This window comes from Carassius auratus, unplaced genomic scaffold (genome assembly GCF_003368295.1).
Source record: "Carassius auratus strain Wakin unplaced genomic scaffold, ASM336829v1 scaf_tig00008769, whole genome shotgun sequence".
In the NCBI taxonomy this organism is placed as follows: domain Eukaryota; kingdom Metazoa; phylum Chordata; class Actinopteri; order Cypriniformes; family Cyprinidae; genus Carassius; species Carassius auratus.
Window position 1 is genome coordinate 18419 of NW_020523975.1, and position 21775 is coordinate 40193.

A 21775-nucleotide genomic window follows, 5' to 3' on the forward strand; every position below is an offset into this window, starting at 1 on the left:
CAACATCACACTATAAAAACAGACCTAAGCCATAGCCTTTAAAATGACTTAAAATGCATTATATACAAAAACAATGAGGCAATAATGATTCGTTAATAATAACACTGTTATTATTTATACAACAGTATAAATATAATATGAGCAGTCCAAAACAAGAAACAAGACAAAAACCAGGAAACACGAAAATACCGGGTGACATTGACCAAGGACTCCTTACCAAAGACAGAACAAACAGGGTATATATAAACAGGTGCAAACAATGTGAGTGGGAACAGCTATGTGCAATGAACAGTGATGAGTCCAGATAAAGGCTTGTGTGAAATGAGTACTGAAGTGGGGTGATGATATGGTGAACTGAGACCCCTAATGGACACCCAGGGATACACAAACCAGACACTGTGACAGTACAGCCCTGAACTCAACACTCCGGGACCTTTTATAGCCCTTGCATGCAATTTACATATGATCCCCCTTGCATTACTCAATATTTGGTAATCACATATATTCCTACACACACATAGTACATGATATTTATCACCGTTTAAACAGAGTATCAAAAGTTCAAGTTGGAAAAAAAATAGCAGGGGTTGGTCAACCACACATCGATACAAAATCATTTATAGCTTTTCACAAGCATAGCTATTTGGCCTGACCTGTGTTAACCACGCAGGTCACACCTACATGTTGGTATAGCAAAACAGCATAGCTGGGTAGATGTTCCGTTTTGCAACCAAATGCATTACCTTCCTTTTTCCATCTTCTGCACAACATAGCATATAACATCTTCTTATCACAAAAATATCACATATAGCTAAGGGGTAGGTGTGAGCAAAAACATACATTTAAAACTTTTATCTTCTTAGCTGGAGTCATAAGTTGCAATGACTCTAAATCATCTGTTAATGTTTGCAGCTCAAGACTGATCCTAGTAGTCAGCCATCTCTTTCATCAACTTCATTATTCTTTTATTCAAAGTTTCCTTTTTCTGCATCAATTCTATCACAGTTCTCAATTTGAAGTCCATATGGTGTTGATGTTCCAGGTTTCTTCTTTGTTCGTCGACACCTCTCCACTTTAGCTTGTTTTTTGGGCTTTTCTGCTTTCTACCACTTGTTTCCCTTGAATGATGAGATCACCAAAGTCAACATTCATGTTTCCTGCTTCACAATTCCCTATAGAACTCGGCCTCCTTATCAGGATCAGAATCTAAAGCTCTTTACACCAGATGCCTTTGCTTTGCATAGAATATCGCTGAGTTCAAAACAGGATATATCACCCTCAGAAGGGTATTTGGAGTGAAAACAATCATGCCTGCCATATTGAAGGGTTGTTACAAATCGAAAGCCTTAAAACTTGCCACTTCAAAGGGCCTTTTCGGGATGAAGGATTTTAAGGGTACAAATGATGGACACTTTGGGCCCCCATGATGCTTTGCGCTGATTCTTTCCGTGATGACGGCGCCTCCAAATGGGCAGAGGATGATGACACAGAAGGGCACTTCAAGAAGCAGTTGTTTGGTGCCCTACAACCTTCAACCCTTAGATGTAAACCCTTTAAAGGGAATAGAACATAGGAATAACTGCTTTTTAGAGAGAGTGTGAGAGCTAAAGTGCTTATTTAAGAGTTTGGATCCTCCAAATGGTCACCATGTTCAATCTGCCCCCATAACTTGCATGAAAATACCTCTCCTGCCAAGAGCATTGAACCATGCCAGTCAGAGCAGACCCCATGCTGCTGGAGGAGAGGACAGAGTTACTCTCCCAGTTATTTAAGACAGTTTGAGAGTCTCGCAAGTGGTTAGGAGTTGCCAGAAGGGGCTCATGATGGTGCTGAGGAGACAGAGATGACTTTCAGGAGAGGAAGAATCTTGAAATATTGGACAGTGAACAATAATCAAATTGTTATATTTTTATCAGTTGCTCAAACAGAAAACGAGCAAAGAATATTTAAATTTCAAAAGAACAACATAAATTTCTTCAGTCTAGAATCAACTCTAAGACTGACACTTAAGATTTAGTCCTATACCTTGCTTAAATTACCAATGAGATGCTCGAGAACTCACTTTTAAGGACAGCTTTGAGCCAAAAAAAAATATTTTACACTTAAGTCAATTTTTAGCAGAATTCTTGAGAGTAATTCCCAGAGACTTGATAAATATGGGTCCTAATCTCTGAAATGGAAAGTCTGCTTCAGAATTTCATTAAATTGAACAGCAATTATAACATTTGCAATCTAAAAAAGATAATATTTGTACTATGTAGTGCAGTACTTAAAACTGTATTTGGGCTATGCTGAAAAATATTTTGGTAATTTAAAAGGCATTTACTGTACAGATTATTGCAACATACAAGACACTTTATTTACAAAATAGTATATTCACACAACAATTAGTGTTATTACATTTATAATGCAGTTAATAAAAAAAAAAAAAGAAAGAAAGAAAATGTTCTGGTCAGCAGTTATTTATATAATCAGTTATATAAGCATCTTGTAGATGAAAAAGCAAATATTGTTTGAATATATTAGACAGGACAGACATATGAGAGAAACACGCTGATTGCATTAGCAATGATAACAGGTCCTGGGTGAAGATCTTCAGTGAGATAGTGACAGGAAGTCATCTGCCAGATATCGAAGTAGATTACTCCATCAATATCTCTGAACATCTCTTGCATCACTATGTTCTCTTGCAGTGTATACCAGTCCACTTTGAAAAATATCCTGTAACAACAAAGATCAGTAACAAAAGATACTGTCAGACCTGGAATAAGATCATTGTCTGTCCTCACAGTTTTAATTATTTATTTATTTTATTCCTCAATAATAATAATAACTCAAGGCATTAGCAATATAAACAATATATTTTATTTGAGAACTCATGTTCAGATATTCTTATAAATAGTTAACTTAACTATTTTAGAATTATTTTAATTGAGGTAAATATTGGTGACAGAAATGGAGATTTACTTTACTAAAGCTGATTGCTTTCTAAAATTTCCCACAGATCCTGTCACCAAGCGATTACAAGTTTTATCAATATAACAAAGTGTGTCAGTTGTTTACATACTTACTTAACTAGTCTTCCCTTTAACGTCATTATACCGTGATTCACGAAAGGGGAACACGCATGTACACAAGACGGGGGATTTATCGAATGAATCAATCACAGCCAAACATAACTTTATCCATATCGAATCATATCACGATGGAGGCATTGCTTCCTCTCATGTGACTTTCCACATTCATTCTCAGTTACCCCCCACTATAGAGCCCTGCACGGGCCTCAAATCTAGGCCCGAGCCCGGCCCTGGCCCGAGACGCTCAGGCCCTAGCCCGACCCATGTCCGACCGCTCATCAGAATTATCAGCCCGAGTCCGACACGAGCCCGGGTTTTTATTTATTTATTTATTTTATTACACAGCGGAAGCCTGCCCTATTTGCAGCAATTAAAATAGATACGTTTTGTGTTATGTTTCTTTTCATTTCTTTATCAAGTTAATTTAGAAAAATGTTTGGAGCATTTTTTTTTTTTTAAATGACGATTAACGTTAATCAGCCGAGCCGACAGCCAGTAGCCTAAAACATATTTAATCAATTAAGCCTCTCAAATCAACGCTAATACTTTACTTGGCTACAATAAAATTAATAGATATAAAACACTTCAAGCATATCACACAGGCAGTTAGTTTAATAAATGTGATGAGTAAAATGAAAAAATTTGAAATACCAAGGCAGGCTCGCAACAGCGCTCGTAAACAAAATGAGAAATAGCCTACAATCTAAACAAATTAAATTAAATTAATTAAAAACAAACCTGCAGATTATTTTACCTCAAAAATGCACCACAGAACATGTCCATTATTTTTTCCATTTTCCAACAGTTAAACGAAAATAAAGTCCAGTCAAACGAAAAGTTAGAACAGTCTCTTACAGAACATCGTGGAGAAAAAGAATAGCATCCAGAGTGGGAGGTTTTAACCTAGGGCTGGGCGATATATCTAACGATATGATCATGCGCATCTAATCAGTAAAGCTGCTTCCGTGATCACCGCTAAAATGGCCATCACCTGCTTATAATTGGAGTGGCATTTAATAGACAGAGCCGTAGATCGCTGACAAGCCACGCCATATCGCGTTCATTATCGCAGATGAATCTGCTCTGTCTATTAAATGCCACTCCAATTATAAGCAGGTGATGGCCATTTTAGCGGTGATCACGGAAGCAGCTTTACTGATTAGATGCGCATGATCATATCGTTAGATATGGATAACCCAAAAAAGGCCAGAGGCTCGGCCGCATGTGAGCTATAACGTGAAAATTGGCCCGAAGCCCGATCGTACACAGCAAAATCTCCAGTGTTAATTTAACAGTCTTGAGTGTGGAGTCATATAAACACTGAAGCAGTGTTAAAAGTAAAACACTGAAGCAGAGTTGAAGTTAATGAGATCATTAAGAAATTAATTGAGTCATGATTGAGCATTATTGAAAACACCTGATGTTAACAAGCAGACTCACCAAACGAGAAACTCACAATTTGTGTGTCACCATTATAGTGGTCAGTGTTTGCTTTACTTGTGATCTTGGCTTGTGGCTTTTTACTTTTAAAATTTGTTTGGCAAGCCAAGAGCAAAAGTCATCGGGTGGTGATGATTATGTTTTAATGTAATCGTTGTTTGACCTGAGTTACTGAACTAATTTACAGTGTTTTCTCTAAATAAAACTTCCATTATTGATTGTAACAGCTTTGATTCCACAATGAAAGCGTCTGCATTTTCTATACATTTTGTAACCATCTTTTTCAAGTGACTCTGATTTTTTTTATTTTTTATTAGAGAGTGTTTATTTTAGGCACACACAGATAACAAGAATCAGCGTATGAATCTCAACAACGGTGACAAACAGCATATCCAGATAAACACATCTACTCTGAACATCACAAAACTAGATACTAAAAATTCACATAAAAAAAGCAAAAATAAAATTTAGTTAGAATAAAAAGTTAAAAAGACAGTTCAGCTCATAATTTATTCATGCCGCAATGCATGATGGGAGCCATGGATGAGTTTTTATTTGCTACAACATGCTTTTTTGATGGTCACTGTTGTTGTGATGCTCACACTGATGTCTGTGTATCTAAACTAAAGATTTTTTTTTCTTTATGTAGAACTAACTTTTAAAAACATGTCACATTATGCCAAAAAATGCTGGATTGCTATCTTTTTTTTTTGTTTTTTTTTTTTTTTTTTTTTTCACTTAATTTATGTATACATAAAAAAACCTGAACTTACGCATTCAGGACACTACATGACAATTAGTTCAAACAACAACCAATAACACACATGATTGCTTTTGCTCTGGTCTGTATGTTATTAATTATGTTACCACAGCAACACAAAGTCTAAAGTTAATAACTGAAGGGTCAAGATCCCAACTAAAGCAAACACTGATCACTATAATGATGACACACAAATTGTGATTTTCTTGTTTGGTGATTCAGCTTGTTAACATCAGGTGTCTTCAATAATGATCAATCATAACTCAATTAACTTCTTAATTATCTCATTAACTTCAACCCTGCTTCAGTGTTACTTTTACACTGCTTAAGTGTTTATATGAGTCCATACTCAAGAGTGTAAAATTAACAATGGAGATTTTGCTGTGTAGGGGCATAAATAAATCGGTGCCCGTCGGGCTGAAATGCAGGGCTTTACCCCACTTAACCCACCGCACGCTTCAGAGGGTCTGTTAAAACTCAGTGGGCTCAGTGGAGGCATGACAGAAACATTTCTTTATTTATTGATAAATTATCCTTTGAAACTAAGGAATTTTATACTGAATCTAAATTATTGTTGTAAATTAGAATAAATTTGTTCCTAACACGCACCTATAAGCCCAGTATTTCTAGACTTTCAAAATGACACCAACAGAACAAATGCATCATATTTTCCCATTGACCATAAATATTGTCGTTATAAAACAAGATGGAAAAGTATTTGAAGTGACTAAGCGTACCTTATATCCTGCAGTGTTTCCAGACTTGATGACGATGGTGGTCTGTGGTGCACGACTTAGCAGGGCAACAACAGACTGACGGATTTTGGCCACTTCGTGAACATAAAATGTTATCGGGTGAAACACCAGGTGGGCAGAGATTGTAAAGACAATGACTACATGAGGACCACCGGCTATATTATCAATAATATTGGAGATATAATGCAGGTTGGTCATATGTATTACAGGAAATTGCATAGGAACACCATGAGGCCTCCAGTGAATAATGACATTATTTTTCAACTCCACAGCCATTAGGGGTCCATACGAAAGAGCCTGGAGGTTCATTCTTTTTAAGCCTAATAAGGAGAAGCGAAAATTAAACAGCTTTACAAAGTTGCCTTTGGATATTGCATACAGCAATCCCAAGAAGTATATGGGCACATAATGGAAATGATCCAATCACATCACTTACTCAAGCTCACCCAAACACATGTAACATGTATTATTATGTTATTATAATATTATATTATGTATTACATTCATAATATCTTTCTTTCCTTGAACTAGATATTTTGAAGAATGTCTAGAACAAAGACATGTTATACATCCATGCTATCACACATTTTTTTTATTGAGAGACAGAAAAGTCATAACCCCCAAATCAAAGCCATTTATGTCGCTGATCAACTTGCCTGGCACTTTGCTTTCAAAAAACTCAAACCACTGCCTTGTGGTGGAGTCTCCTAGCATGTAGACAATCTTATTTTGGAGACATTCCAGCATTTGGGCATAATCGAACTGTTGAGTGTTGCATACGAAAGACTTCCAGACATCTTTCAAATAGAACCCTGCAGGAACTGGTGTCTTCAATCCTGATCTGCATCTCTCTGTTGTGCCTAAAGCAAAGAAACAATTATCTGAAAGGACTGTGCACTTATTATTCTAATTCAGTCAATTCTCCCGTCGCTAAATTTGATTTAAGATGATATCGGTTTTGTGTGTGTTTTGACCATTTCCTGTTTGGAAAAATAAAATGCTAAGAGAATGTAAGTGAATTAAAGAAATCAAGCCATTCAGTTTGCTAAAAGAGGAAGAAAAAAATCCATCATTTCCTTTCTACTTCTATTTATTCCTTTCCAAACAGTAAATTAAATTGTCAAAATGTACACAGATCATACACTGTAAAAAAATTGTGCCGTTAAATAACAGTAATTTACTGGCAGCAGGGGTGCCAGTAAAGTACTGTTAATTTACAGCTCTCAACCATTAATTTACCACTCTTAATTTGTTTTTACAGTATTTTACTGTAAATTCTACCATGGAAATTAACTCCACTCCCACTGCTTCAAACAGTTAAGTTTAAAAACTAGCATTCCTACGATGTTAGTACTATGAACTTATTTCATTTTAGTCCACTGAGAAGGAATATTTCTTAATATAAAAATGCAAACACTTAGTGTGTAGAAGTAAAGTAACTCAATGCATGACTTTCACTCAAATCACTGCATTGTCAGCTATAGAACAAATGTATGTGTTGAAGCACTTAACACAGAGATATACTCATACCATTACCTGCAGTGTTGGGAAGGATATTGATGATTTGTGTGTCTCCAGTAATATGAACATTTGTTAAAGTCCTGTGAAGAGAGAGAGAGAGAGAGAGAGAGAGATTTTCTACACCTTTTTTCTATACGGATATACATTTCTTCTGAAATTAGTTTAGACTCATTTCTTACTTCGCAAAAAGCTGCTTCTCAAAGGGACTTAATGGGTTTTCCAAACCTCCTTTTGAGTGATAAACCAGTTTGTCACATGCCAGTTTCTTTGGTCTCTCACACTGCCACACCGTTCCAGTTTTTATATCCTTATACTCGCAGCAGCAGTTGCTTTTACTCCAACTTCCTTCACCCCATTTAATATTGCATTCTACTACTTCACTGATCCTGTCTTTATTGGGTCCTGCTCCTTCAAAGTGGCCTTTATAGTGGCTACGTGGGAATGAAGACTCCCTGTATTTTTTAAGAATCTGCACAACCTCACTGGAGTGCTCAAGACGTACAAAGACTTGTGCCTGACCTTCCCAGGGAAGGAGAAGAACGGCTGAGTAAGTCCCATTACGATGATCCACAACCTCCCCATACACACTCGCCTTCAAGAAGAATGGAAGAGGATAACTGTAATGCCAAAAAACTTTACAATAAACATATTATAAATGGCCTAAATGTACTTAAACACACCTTTAGCTCTGAATTGAAAAGCTTTGCTTTGAAAAACCTCCTCCATATCTTTTCAGGTTCTTGTTGTGGTCTCTGGCTGTGATGATAACGGAGATGTTATCTCCCACTTTGTAACTCTTTTTCGGTTCCACTGTAGAGAAATTTGAGTGGACTGGACTTGTGCTCAGATCCAGTGGAGTGATTTGTTGATCTGGACCAGGCCAGTCGAGAGCCCTCTGTAGACTTTCCCACTCCTCATCACTGATTCCCATCTCAGACGCTGATATTGTTAATGATTTATTTTTTGGTGGAATTTGTTTAGGGGCAGGGAGGTGAAATTGTCTAATTTGGAAGCAATTCATTTGCCATAAAATCTGGAAAAGAATCATGATATAAATCACACACACACACACACACACACACACATATATATATATATATATATATATATATACAATTAGTCATTATATACAATACATTAGTTAAGGTTCTTAGATGAGGTCATATGAGAGTATATATAGTAATATATAGCCTACGTAGGCGCCACATTTGGCCGCTCCAAACACACTGACACATGTGCCATCTTTTTGCTCCAAAAGATCTTGAATCAAATTGGTTTGAATTAGTAAAAGGGTCAAGAGACTATCTAAAGCAAACCCTGACCACAATTATGGTGGCATAGTGTTTTTTTTTTTTCTTTTTTTTTTTTTCAGTTGAAGGCTGTGGCTAAGTTCAGTTGTAGTTCTTGTGTTTCTCTTTACTTTAGTGATGTTGATTGTTAACAGCAGATGTTCATCACTAATGCACAATCATCATTTAATTAGTCACTTAATTATCTCATTAACTTTAACCCTTTGAGGACTTGCATATGACTTGAAGACTTGCTTGTGACTTGAAAGTCCCACCCCTGCTGTCTATTAAATGCCACTCCAATTATGTGATGGTGATTTTAGCGGTGATCACGGAAGCAGCTTTACTGATTAGATGCGCATGATCATATCGTTAGATATATCGCCCAGCCCTAATATATATATATATATATATATATATATATATATATATAGTTAGTTAGTATTTAAGTGTATTTAAATATGAACTTACCAGGCAGAATGTAATCCAAATAGAACATGTAAAAAATACATATTTTCTTAACCTGTAAACTGAAACACAGAAAATATCACTTGCCAAATCCTTTCAAATGTTCAACCATAACATCCCTTTGTAATAATGCCCATGAACTACTGATTACCTTGTGTATTTGAACCCATCGTGGATCGTATGACCACCGCTACGTCTGTCATCAGTTTGTAAATGAATAATATGCAATGGAATAATTTACATAGGCTATAAAAACCTGTTAAACTGGTTGTTTTGTCTAGGGCTGGGCGATATATCTAACGATATGATCATGCGCATCTAATCAGTAAAGCTGCTTCCGTGATCACCGCTAAAGTCGCCATCACCTGCTTATAATTGGAGTGGCATTTAATAGACAGCAGAGGTGGGACTTTCAAGTCACAAGCAAGTCTTCAAGTCATATCCCAAGTCCTCAAAGGGTTAAAGTTAATGAGATAATTAAGTGACTAATTAAATGATGATTGTACATTAGTGATGAACATCTGCTGTTAACAATCAACATCACTGAAGTAAAGAGAAACACAAGAACTACAACTGAATTTAGCCACAGCCTTCAACTGAAAAAAAAAAAAACACTATGTCACCATAATTGTGGTCAGGGTTTGCTTTAGGTAGTCTCTTGACCCTTTTACTAATTCAAAGCAATTTGATTCAAAACAACTTCAACATTGTTTTTGCAACAAACATGTATGCATTACTGAATCAAACCTTGTAGTGACAGATGATCTTATGCTTTTTCTGCTTATAACTCATGTTGATTTGGACATCATGAGATAGTCTTCTTTGGATTGTTGACTGACATTCAGCTTTTACCAGAGTTGGGACTTTCAATTCACAAGCAAGTCTTCAAGTCATATCCCAAGTCCTCAAAGGGTTAAAGTTAATGAGATAATTAAGTGACTAATTAAAAGATGATTGTGCATTAATGATGAACACCTGCTGTTCTTGAGAATTACAGAGGATCAGATGTTGATGTTTTATTGGTTAAAGTGATGCAACCATAATGGAGACCAGTGTTTGCTTTAGTGGGGCTCTTGACCCTTGACTGTCATGTTAGATCTCTTTATGTAGCATTGCATGTGGTGCTGTAAAGCAGCGAGAAGAAATTAATCTGTATGTGATAGGTGGTCAGATTACAATCAAATTGACATTAGCTCTATTTAAGTTTAGCATAATCAACCCAGTAAAACTACACTATGGAAAAAAAATTAAAGTAAGTGAATTTTAAATCTACTAAGTGCATACAAAATTTGAAAAACTATACTCTGTAGACACACACAGACATCAAGAACCAGCATATGACTCTCAACAGTGGTGACAATCAACAAAATGTTGCATGCTGGGTAAAAACTCCCGTCATGCACTGCAGTATGAAAAATTGTCACCACTGTTGAGGATCGTGTGATAAGTGTGTTTGTCTAAAAACCTGAACTGATTGTCTGCTTTTGTGTCTTTCACCATTGAAGCATTGTGATTATTTTTACTTCAGTTCAGTAATAGCTGAGTGTCAGTCTACTATCCAAAGATAAACACAATTTCATGATGTTCAGTCATCATGAGTTATAAGCAGAAAAAGCATAAGATCATCTGTTACTGCGAGGTTAGACTCAACAATGCATACATGTTTGTTACGAAAACAATATTGCAATTGTTTTGAATCAAATTGGTTTGAATTAGTAAAAGGGTCAAGACACTACTTAAAGCAAACCTTGACCACAATTATGGTGGCATAGTGTTTTCTTTTCTTTTACTTTTTTTCAGTTGAAGGCTGTGGCTAAATTCAGTTGTAGTTCTTGTGTTTCTCTTTACTTCAGTGATGTTGATTGTTAACAGCAGATGTTCATCACTAATGCACAATCATCATTTAATTAGTCACTTAATTATCTCTTTAGCTTTAACCCTTTGAGGACTTGAATATGACTTGAAGACTTGCTTGTGACTTGAAAGTCCCACCTCTGATAGACGGAGCCGTAGATCGCTGACAAGCCACGCCATATCGCGTTCATTATCGCCTGCGGTAATGAACGCGATATGGCGTGGCTTGTCAGCGATCTACGGCTCTGTCTATTAAATGCCACTCCAATTATAAGCAGGTGATGGAGATTTTAGCGGTGATCACGGAAGCAGCTTTACTGATTAGATGCGCATGATCATATCGTTCGATATATCGCCCAGCCCTAGTTTTGTCATGACAAAACAACCAGTTTAACAGGTTTTTATAGCCTATGTTTCAAACAGTTCATTGAACAATAATAAATGAAGTACCTGAAGCTGAATGCTACCAAATATTATTTTGGAATCTGCTACACTTCTTTCGGGATTCTTCGATGTGTAATTTTTTTTAAAGAACTGAATCAACCGAGTCGCGAATAATAAGAGGAGTGAAGTTTCCTACCGTTCTGCTGTGTTTGGTCCTCACGCGCGTCTCCGCCCCTCACACGCGCCTTTACAGCGCTAAATTAATCATCTTTGCTAATTATTATACATTTACTTCATTGTCAGCTTCAGGTACTTCATTTATTATTGTTCAATGAACTGTTTGAAACAAAAAAGGTTGTATTTCAGTAATAATTCAAAATTCTCAAAATAAAATATATAAAACAATGATTTCTATTTGAATATCCTTTAAAATATGTGAAAATGATGTGCAGCTGTATATTCAGCATCATTCCTCCAGTCTTCAGTGTCACATGATCTTTAGAAATCATGAAAATATGATTATTTATTATTAGAACTATTAATAGTTGTGCTACCAAATATTATTTTGGAATCTGCGATACTTTTTTCAGGATTCTTCGATGTATAATTTTTTTTAAAGAACAGCGTTTATTCCAAATATAAATCTCTTCTAACAGTATTAATCTGTGATTTCACTTCTTATCAATTTAACACATCCTGAATAAAATATTCTAAAATCTAATAAAGAATACAATTCGTATAAAAAAGAAAGGATAAAAATTTACCGAGTCGCGAACAGGCTCCGAAGTGTCGATCAGCGAACAGGCTCCGAAGTGTCGATCTGAATCAACCGAGTTGCGAACATGCTCCGAAGTGCCGATCTGAATCAACCGAGTCACGAACATGCTCCGAAGTGCCGATCTGAATCAATCAACCGAGTCGCGAACAGGCTCCGAATTGCCGATCTGAATCAACCGAGTCGCGAACATGCTCCGAAGTCCCGATCTGAATCAACCGAGTCGCGAACAGGCTCCGAAGTGCCGATCTGAATCAACCGAGTCGCGAACAGGCTCCGAAGTGCCGATCTGAATCAACCGAGTCGTGAACATGCTCCGAAGTGCCGATCTTTCAGAGCTGATTTCAAAGTTACTGCGTTTATAAAACAACTCTATGAAAGACTCAGATAACGTGTCTAAAAATAAATCGCTATAGTAAAAGAGAAATAATAAGAGGAGTGAAGTTTCCTACCGTTCTGCTGTGTTTGGTCCTCGCGGCGCGTCTCCTCCCCGCACACGCGCATTTACAGCGCTAAATTAATCATCTTTGCTAATTATTATTTACTTCATTGTCAGCTTCAGGTACTTCATTTATTATTGTTCAATGAACTGTTTGAAACAAAAAAGGTTGTACTTCAGTAATAATTAAAAATTATCAAAATAAAATATTTAAAATAATGGTTTCTATTTTAATATCCTTTAAAATATAATTTATTTCTGTGATGTGCAGCTGTATTTTCAGCATCATTCCTCCAGTCTTCAGAGTCACATGATCTTTAAAATCATGAAAATATGATTATTATTATTAGAACTATTAATAGTTGTGCTACCAAATATTATTTTGGAATCTGCGACACTTTTTTCGGGATTCTTCGATGTATATTTTTTTTTAAAGAACTGAATTAACCGAGTCGCGAATAATAAGAGGAGTAAAGTTTCCAACCGTTCTGATGTGTTTGGTCCTCACACGCGTCTGACGCTCCGCGGCGCGTCTCCGCCCCTCACATGCGCGGTTACAGCGCTAAATTAATCATCTTTGCTAATTATTATAAATTTACTTCATTGTCAGCTTCAGGTACTTCATTTATTATTGTTCAATGAACTGTTTGAAACAAAAAAAGGTTGTATTTCAGTAATAATTCAAAATTATCAAAACAAAATATATAAAATAATGATTTCTATTTTAATATCCTTTAAAATATAATTTATTTCTATGATGTGCAGCTGTATTTTCAGCATCATTCCTCCAGTCTTCAGAGTCACATGATCTTTAAAATCATGAAAATATGATTATTATTATTAGAACTATTAATAGTTGTGCTACCAAATATTATTTTGGAATCTGCGACACTTTTTTCGGGATTCTTCGATGTATATTTTTTTTTAAAGAACTGAATTAACCGAGTCGCGAATAATAAGAGGAGTAAAGTTTCCAACCGTTCTGCTGTGTTTGGTCCTCACGCGCGTCTGACGCTCCGTCTGCTCCTCACACGCGTGTTTACAGCGCTAAATTAATCATCTTTGCTAATTATTATACATTTACTTCATTGTCAGCTTCAGGTACTTCATTTATTATTGTTCAATGAACTGTTTGAAACAAAAAAAGGTTGTATTTCAGTAATAATTCAAAATTATCAAAATAAAATATATAAAATAATGATTTCTATTTTAATATCCTTTAAAATATGTGAAAATTATGTGCAGCTGTATTTTCAGCATCATTCCTCCAGTCTTCAGTGTCACATGATCTTTAGAAATCATGAAAATATGATTATTTATTATTAGAACTATTAATAGTTGTGCTACCAAATATTATTTTGGAATCTGCTATACTTTTTTCAGGATTCTTCGATTTATAATTTTTTTAAAGAACAGCGTTTATTCCAATTTAACACATCCTGAATAAAAGATTCTAAAATCTAATAAAGAATACAATTTCTTATAAAAAAAAAGAAAGGATAAAAATGTACAGAGTCGCGAACATGCTCCGAAGTGCCGATCTGAATCAACAGAGTCGCGAACATGCTCCGAAGTGCCGAACTGAATCAACCGAGTCGCGAACAGGCTCCGAAGTGCCGCTCTGAAATGCCGATCTGAACCAACCGAGTCGCGAACATGCTCCGAAGTGCCAACCCAGCTAACAAATTTATGTTGTGAGAACGTTTTCCTAACATTCCCTTTTGGTTGTGGAAACGTTATTTTGAACGTTGCAAATAACGTTGAAATGTCCAGTTTGTTTAATGTTCCCAGAACGGTTTTTTATGGTTAGTATAACGTTCCTACAACGTTCTTGAAACTTACATTTCATAAAAAATATAACGTTCTATGAACGTTTATTTAGAATGTTCCAAAAACTTTGAAATGTCCAGTTTGCTTAATGTTCCCAGAACGTTTTTTAATGGTTAGTATAACGTTCCTACAACGTTCTTGAAACTTACATTTCATAAAAAATATAACATTCTATGAACGTTTAATTAGAATGTTCCAAAAACGTTGAAATGTCCAGTTTGCTTAACGTTCCCAGAATGTTATTTTATGGTCAGCATAACGTCCCTACAACGTTCTTGAAACTTACATTTCATAAAAAATATAACGTTCTATGAACATTTATTTTGAACATTCCAATAACGTTAAAATGTCCAGTTTGCTTAACGTTGCTAGAACGTTATTTTACAGTATGGTCAGCATAACGTTCCTGCAACCTAATTTTCATTTAAACACAATATTCTATTAACATTTATTTGGAAAATTCCAAGAACGTTAAAATGTTGGAACTTTATTTTATGGTCAGCATAATGTGCCTACAATGTTCTTTCCACTTAAATTTTATTAAGAATAAAACATTGTATAAACTTTAATTTGAACATTACAAAGTGTAGCTTAATAAAATTTTATTTTCAGGTTAGCACTGTTGCAACATTCTCTTTCAGCATAACATTTATTAACACAACATTCCAGATCCAAGCAAGCATTCAATTACATGTGCATTTCAACAGGTATCTGAATTATTAAAGATAATCACTTTCACTTTCAACACATTGAACAGACTGGAGAAACTTCCTGTCTCCCACGTAATTCGTGATTACGAGCTAGCTGCATTAAAATGATTTGTTATTTGTTGAAGGACTAAAATGTAATATTCCACTGGTTTGATAACCATAAAATGTTTTTAAACCATTTAAAAATTTGACTCGTTATGTTGATTTTTACATATGAACATGTTATGTTTTTATGTTCACATAACACGTTATGTGACTATTCGCAAGCTTTTAATTATAGTAAGCTTGGAAATAATATGTAACGTTTTAATCTAGGCCTGTAGCTATCGAATATTTAAGTAATCGAGTATTCTACCAAAAATTCCATCGATTAATCGAGTAATCAGTTAAAATGCGTTTTTGCTTAATTAAAGTGCAATATTAATTATGCAAGAGAAAATAAGACTCCTGGGTCTCTTAAAATGAACAACTAAGTTTCCTTTTATATAAAAAAATATTTTTATTTTTTAAATGCATAGAATGCAATGCATACATCAAAAATAAACATTTAATCACTACCCATTGTTTCTCTGTCTGTACTTGTACTGTGAACAATGACAATAAAGTTATATATTAAGTTAAATTAAGTGCATTTAAGTGCCATTCAATTGGGGTTTTAAATAGATGCACATTAAACACATAAAACATTAATTTAATTAATCTTTTAATTATTGAAAATTAAGCAAACTTAACTTTTCAGTACTAACCCGCAATAACTTAAATAAACCGGACTTTTATTTTGACGGGTTGACATACCTTTACAGTTCTGTGTATGTGATGTGACGCTAGTTTTAATCAAATCAAATGGTCAAATGCTCATGAAGTGATTTTCTCAAGTGTTCTTGAGATGTTCTTCATGTGTTCACGTCCTTATTTAGTGAGACAGCAGACGCTGAAATAACCGCTAGCGTCATGCGCGCTTCCGTGTGTTTAATGAATGAAGACGCGCTTCTGCTCCATTCATTACCAGAGACACGCAGAACATGCAGGATTCATATTTAAATAGACTGTTCCGGCTTAATATTTACAGATATTAGTCCATATTATGATTTGATGTAAGTGCAATGACCTATTTTCGATTATTTCATTCAAAATTTGGCAAATTCCGTGCCATTCCGAGTTAAACTGTAAAATCTGTTTTTATGACTGGATTCCGTGATTCCCTCCACGTTTTCTGCGTCGCGGAAATCATAGGGCTCTAGTTGTGGTATGCCAGCTCTATCTTGCAATGGACACACGCCACGACGTTCTCTTTACGTTTGCCCGTGCCCTCAAATCAAAACACTGCTGACTCCTTGTGTCTCCTTTCGCTTTGTGGGTGACGTAAATGCGTTGTGTCACATAAAAAAAAAATAATTGAGAAAGAACCTGACGTGAGATTTTAAAATAAATTAAAAGAGGCTTCGAGGCAGAGGAATTTGCTTCGATAATTTTTTTAATCGAGTTACTCGAGGAATCGTTTCAGCCCTATTTTAATCGCAATAAGCTTTGGGCTTTGTTACTTTTTATTATAACACAAAGCCTCAGGCTTCTGTCAATTTTAAGATAAAATACAAACAATAAATGTTTTTTACGCTCTTTAATCTGTAGTGAGATATCCGCCTCCTTTCATGCGGCATGCATGTGAATCAAATATTTGCAGCACGAAAATAATAACGGATAAATATTTGAGTGCATGTTGAAAAAAAAAAATAGAACAATTTAATACAAACCAGTGTCTCTTGAAATAAATCAATTTGAGTTTAAAAAATCGTCAGTAAGCCTATTGCTGTTTTTCGTTTTTAACGTGAAGCATGACAGGTGCCACATCCTTTTTTTAAATTACAGGTGTAATATTCAATTTTACTTCATGCAATGTAACATGATTTCATTGTCGTAGTTTTGACTTAATTACTAAAATATTATGACGCTAATCTTTTTTCTTTTTTTTTGAGAAGGATAAACTGATCAAAACTGTCAAGGTCTTGAGCTGGTCGCTTTGTAGGCTATTTAAAAAAAACAAACAAACTTGAATTTAACAAACATAAAATGTTCCAATCATATTTCTGAATTAAATTAATAAAGAATCGAAACGACCAGCCATGTAAGGCTCTATAATTAGTTCTCTTGTTTCAATTAAAAGCTCCCCCTCGGTTTTGCCCATATAAGTACTACCTACTTTTTTCATGGAAGGGGACAGAATCTGACAGGGTAACAGAGATGGACAGAGCAATGGCCCGGAGCGTGAAGTGCAGTCTACAGGCCAGCGGGGAAAGGGAGACATAATCAGAGGGTAGTGCTGCCAATAACTAGAACTGTGGACATGCTAATTTTCTTTTTATAAAAATATGAAATAGGTTATTGTTATAAATACATACATTACATTTAATATTCAAATTAGTGCCTTCATTCAGGCTGTTCACAACATGTTTTAACGCATACCGTGTTTTATGATATTCTGTTTAACACGTAATGTGTTTTAAGCCTACTAATCATGTCTGAATTAATCTGTTCTAATCTTAATCTGTAAACTTCATTTAAAAATGCTATGAATGTTCATGCTCATTTTAAAAAAACAGAAATGTCATAGGCTCCTACAACCTTGTGAGCAGTTGATAATAGACGGACTGTTATGTTATTAATTGCCATCATTTGGATTTATATTAATATGCTTTAGCAATCATACAACCATTAATTGGCTTGGGTTAGGATAGACCTTTCTCTAATATATTCAACAGTTTATCATCATACAGACTGAAAGCCTGAATAGTCTCTCTCCCTCTCTCTCTTTTTATGTGTGTGTGTTTATGCGTGTGTGGGTGCATGCGCAGGAGGGGGGCGATTATTGACCACTAATCGAATAATACAAAGCGATTATCGATTATTACTTTTGCTTGAAATGTACATCCCTAAATAGAATGCAAACTAAGTACATAATAAATATTATTTATTCAAATACATCGTGAATATGGAAACATTTTAATTTGTGTTGAATAAATACATTTAATTGAAATGATTTGTTGGGGAGTGAGGGGAACTAAAATAGCCTTTAGGCCTATTTCTGAATGAAATAATAAGTGAAAAAAAAAATAATAATTTCTCTCAAAAAATAAAAATAAAATAAAAATTATACGAGTAGCATATTTTAAATATGCAGCAAACCTTTTAAAATATTTTTTAAAAAATTACTTTGTAATTTAATTTTGTCAAAATCCCTAATGGTTGGTTAACGGTTAACCGGTTAAAATGAACATCCCTAGATCAACTATTCAGTAATTTCTGCTGATTTCAGAAAAATGTTGCCAAGTAAATATAAAGTTGTCCTGAACTGTGTCCTACCTAGTGTGTCTTGAAAAGATCTGCTGAGTCTTCTTTTCAGGAAGTAGATCTGCCAGGATCATAGCTTGAATGACTGATAATGTTCCTGAAGACAAAACACAAAATTAGAGAAATTTAACTCACAATTAAGTAACATTTATGGACAGCTTATTTTTATAATCATGTGTTAAAACATGGCAATGTGTAATTACTTATAGGAATTAAATTTATATTATCTATATATATTATATAAATATATAAAGATATATATTGAATATCATAAAAAATGCCAATATCAAGATTTTTTCACATATGGCCGAGCCCTAATCTGAATCAAACATGACTGGTTCTTAGATGTCATGATGTCATTCTTGTTGGACTTTAGTTGGTTTGTTATTTTTCATCTGTGTATTAATGATTTGATTAATCTAATATTCAATTAGATTAGAAATATAGAACTTATAAAACAAAAGTATAGAATTGCTTCAGAAGACTTAGCATTTGTGCTGCTGGTCATTTCTGGTCACCATTACATCTGTATTAATAGCAAATCATCAAAAAATAAAAACAAAAGTACGATGTATTTAAATAACTGTTTTTAACGTGACAAATTACATCTGGTACAACACTAAAGCCCATCAATTTGTTTAATGTGAATAGTACTTACCGGTACTTCATTTCAGGCCCATATTATTGCAGCCTTATTGCTGCCAATACCACCACACCTTCACTCTCTGCCTTTGCACTGAAAACATTGATTTCAAAGTATGACAGCAATTTGTTAGTATGAATTTTAAATAAGACAACGTGAGGAGCAAATAACTGTAAAATGTTAACTAACGTTAAACAGCCATTATAAACGGTCTTCAGCCCCTTTGTTAAACATTCGGCGGATTTAGTAAACTTGATCAGCATCAGATGGGACATTCTAGATGAAACCTACAGATATTCAGTAACACTGAACACAAAGGTTAAAATGTTCGCTTCAGATCTGTGGCTGGAGTGATGAAACCTACAGATATTCAGTAACACTGAACCCAAAGTGTAAAGTGTTCGCTTCAGATCTGTGGCGGGAGTGACGGTTAGAGATCAGCGTCTCTCTAACGGTAACATTAGTTTGAAAATAACGTTACACTTTGCGGGACTCGTCTTACGCTGTGTTAATGTGATAAACCACAAAAATACTTCTTAATTTACCAATGACGAACTGTTGTGTATAACACTGCATATTTAACACTTAACACCGTTGATAACTTTTATATAACTTAATGGTGCGTTATCACCTTGCTCCTGTGCTAACCTTAGCTAGAGTTACACACATTTTGATAATTAAGCTTGTTAATTTTCATATAAAGTTGACTTTAGAGTGCTTTAAATGGGATTAAAGAAGCTCGAAATGCTTAACGTTAACGTACCTGTATTTTTTACCATGACCGCGTCGTGTCTCGCGAATAACGTTAATCCTGCTGTGATCCCATCAGCGAGTGAGTGAGCGCGGTCCAGTGTGGATGAGCGGAGTGCACGTGACATGACTGACTGAAAAATGCGCGCGGTTTTTGAAAAACACACGGATATTATTTTGTCGAGTAAAATAATTACTTTTTTACTCTGTTTGAAAACACGAATTATGTTCATTATTCTTTTAAATATTTTGTGGTCAGCCATTTATACTTAAAAATAATAGATTGTATGGTAGATTCAATAAATTAATATGCATTTTTTAGCTTGAGTTCTGCTTAACCTAAATAGCTTTTGAGTTCAAATCACAAATTAAGATGAAATAATCTTTTACATTTTTGAGTTAAATTAATTAACTTCAATTGGCAAATTTCACTTTTACAGTGTATGCCATTCACGTAATACCCCGAAGTGACTTCAATAAATTCAAAAAGATATATAATTAATAATTATAAATTACATTCAGGCGATTAGCCACCACATACTCAAGGTTGTAGTTTCATATTTAAATACATTTATTTTTCTATCCTAATGTATTCCATTGTATTCTATTCATGTTTTATATAGCCTATAAGAAAGAAGTTTCTCTCAACATTATGATAACGTTCATAATAACCTGAAAATATAAGGACATGCTGTTATCATAATATTTTAGGATAACACCATAACAACATTTAGCAATTAATTAATTTAGAAATTACATTAATAAAATTGAAAGCTCTAAGAATATTGTTCTAAAATTGTTTTCTCTCAACATTGGGAAAATTAATTGAGGACAAATAACGTCTTAAAGATGTTCAGATATCATTGTGCTAAGAACATTATCTATCAACCTTACAAGAACATTAACAACGTTATAAGAACATTCATCAAGTACAGATAACGTCCTAAAGACATTCAGAGAACGTTGTTCTAAGAACGTTTTCTAGTGACCCTATAAGAACATTCATCAAGTACAGATAATGTCCTAAAGACGTTCCGAGAATGTTGTTCTAAGAATGTTTACTGTCAACCTTAGAAGAACATTCATCAAGGACAGATAACGTCCTAAAGACGTTCCGGGAACATTGGTCTAAGAACGTTTTCTAGAGACCTTATAAGAACATCCATCAAGTACAGATAACGTCCTAAAGATGTTCCGAGAACGTTGTTCTAAGAACGTTTTCTGTCAACCTTAGAAGAACATTCATCAAGGACAGATAACGTCCTAAAGACGTTCCGGGAACATTGGTCTAAGAACGTTTTCTGTCAACCATAGAAGAACATCCATCTAGTACAGATAACATCCAAAAGACGTTTTCTAGCGACCTTATAAGAACATTCATCAAGTACAAAAAACGTCCTAAAGACGTTCCGAGAACGTTGTTCTAAGAACGTTTTCTGTCAACCTTAGAAGAACATTCAAGTACAGATAACGTCCTAAAGACGTTCCAAGAACGTTGTTCTAAGAACGTTTTCTAGCGACCTTATAAGAACATTCATCAAGTACAAATAACGTCCTAAAGACGTTCCGAGAACGCTGTTCTAAGAACGTTTTCTGTCAACCTTAGAAGAACATTCATCAAGGACAGATAACGTCCTAAAGACGTTCCAAGAGCGTTGTTCTAAGAACGTTTTCTAGCGACCTTAGAAGAACATCCATCAAGTACAAATAACGTCCTAAAGACGTTCCGAGAACG

At 34.8% G+C, this 21775-nt stretch overlaps 1 long non-coding RNA gene and 1 pseudogene across 1 annotated transcript; both read right to left on the reverse strand.

The window, feature by feature from the left end:
- Nucleotides 1-2451: 2451 nt before the first annotated feature.
- Nucleotides 2452-9387, reverse strand: LOC113072300 (NXPE family member 3-like; annotated as a pseudogene).
- Nucleotides 9388-18557: 9170 nt separating this feature from the next.
- On the reverse strand, nucleotides 18558-20142 carry LOC113072301 (uncharacterized). The gene is made up of 3 exons (XR_003280274.1): nucleotides 20054-20142; nucleotides 19306-19383; nucleotides 18558-18744 (listed from the first exon to the last, which is right to left on the reverse strand). It is a non-coding gene; the product is annotated as an uncharacterized LOC113072301 (long non-coding RNA).
- Between the last annotated feature and the right edge of the window lie 1633 nt (nucleotides 20143-21775).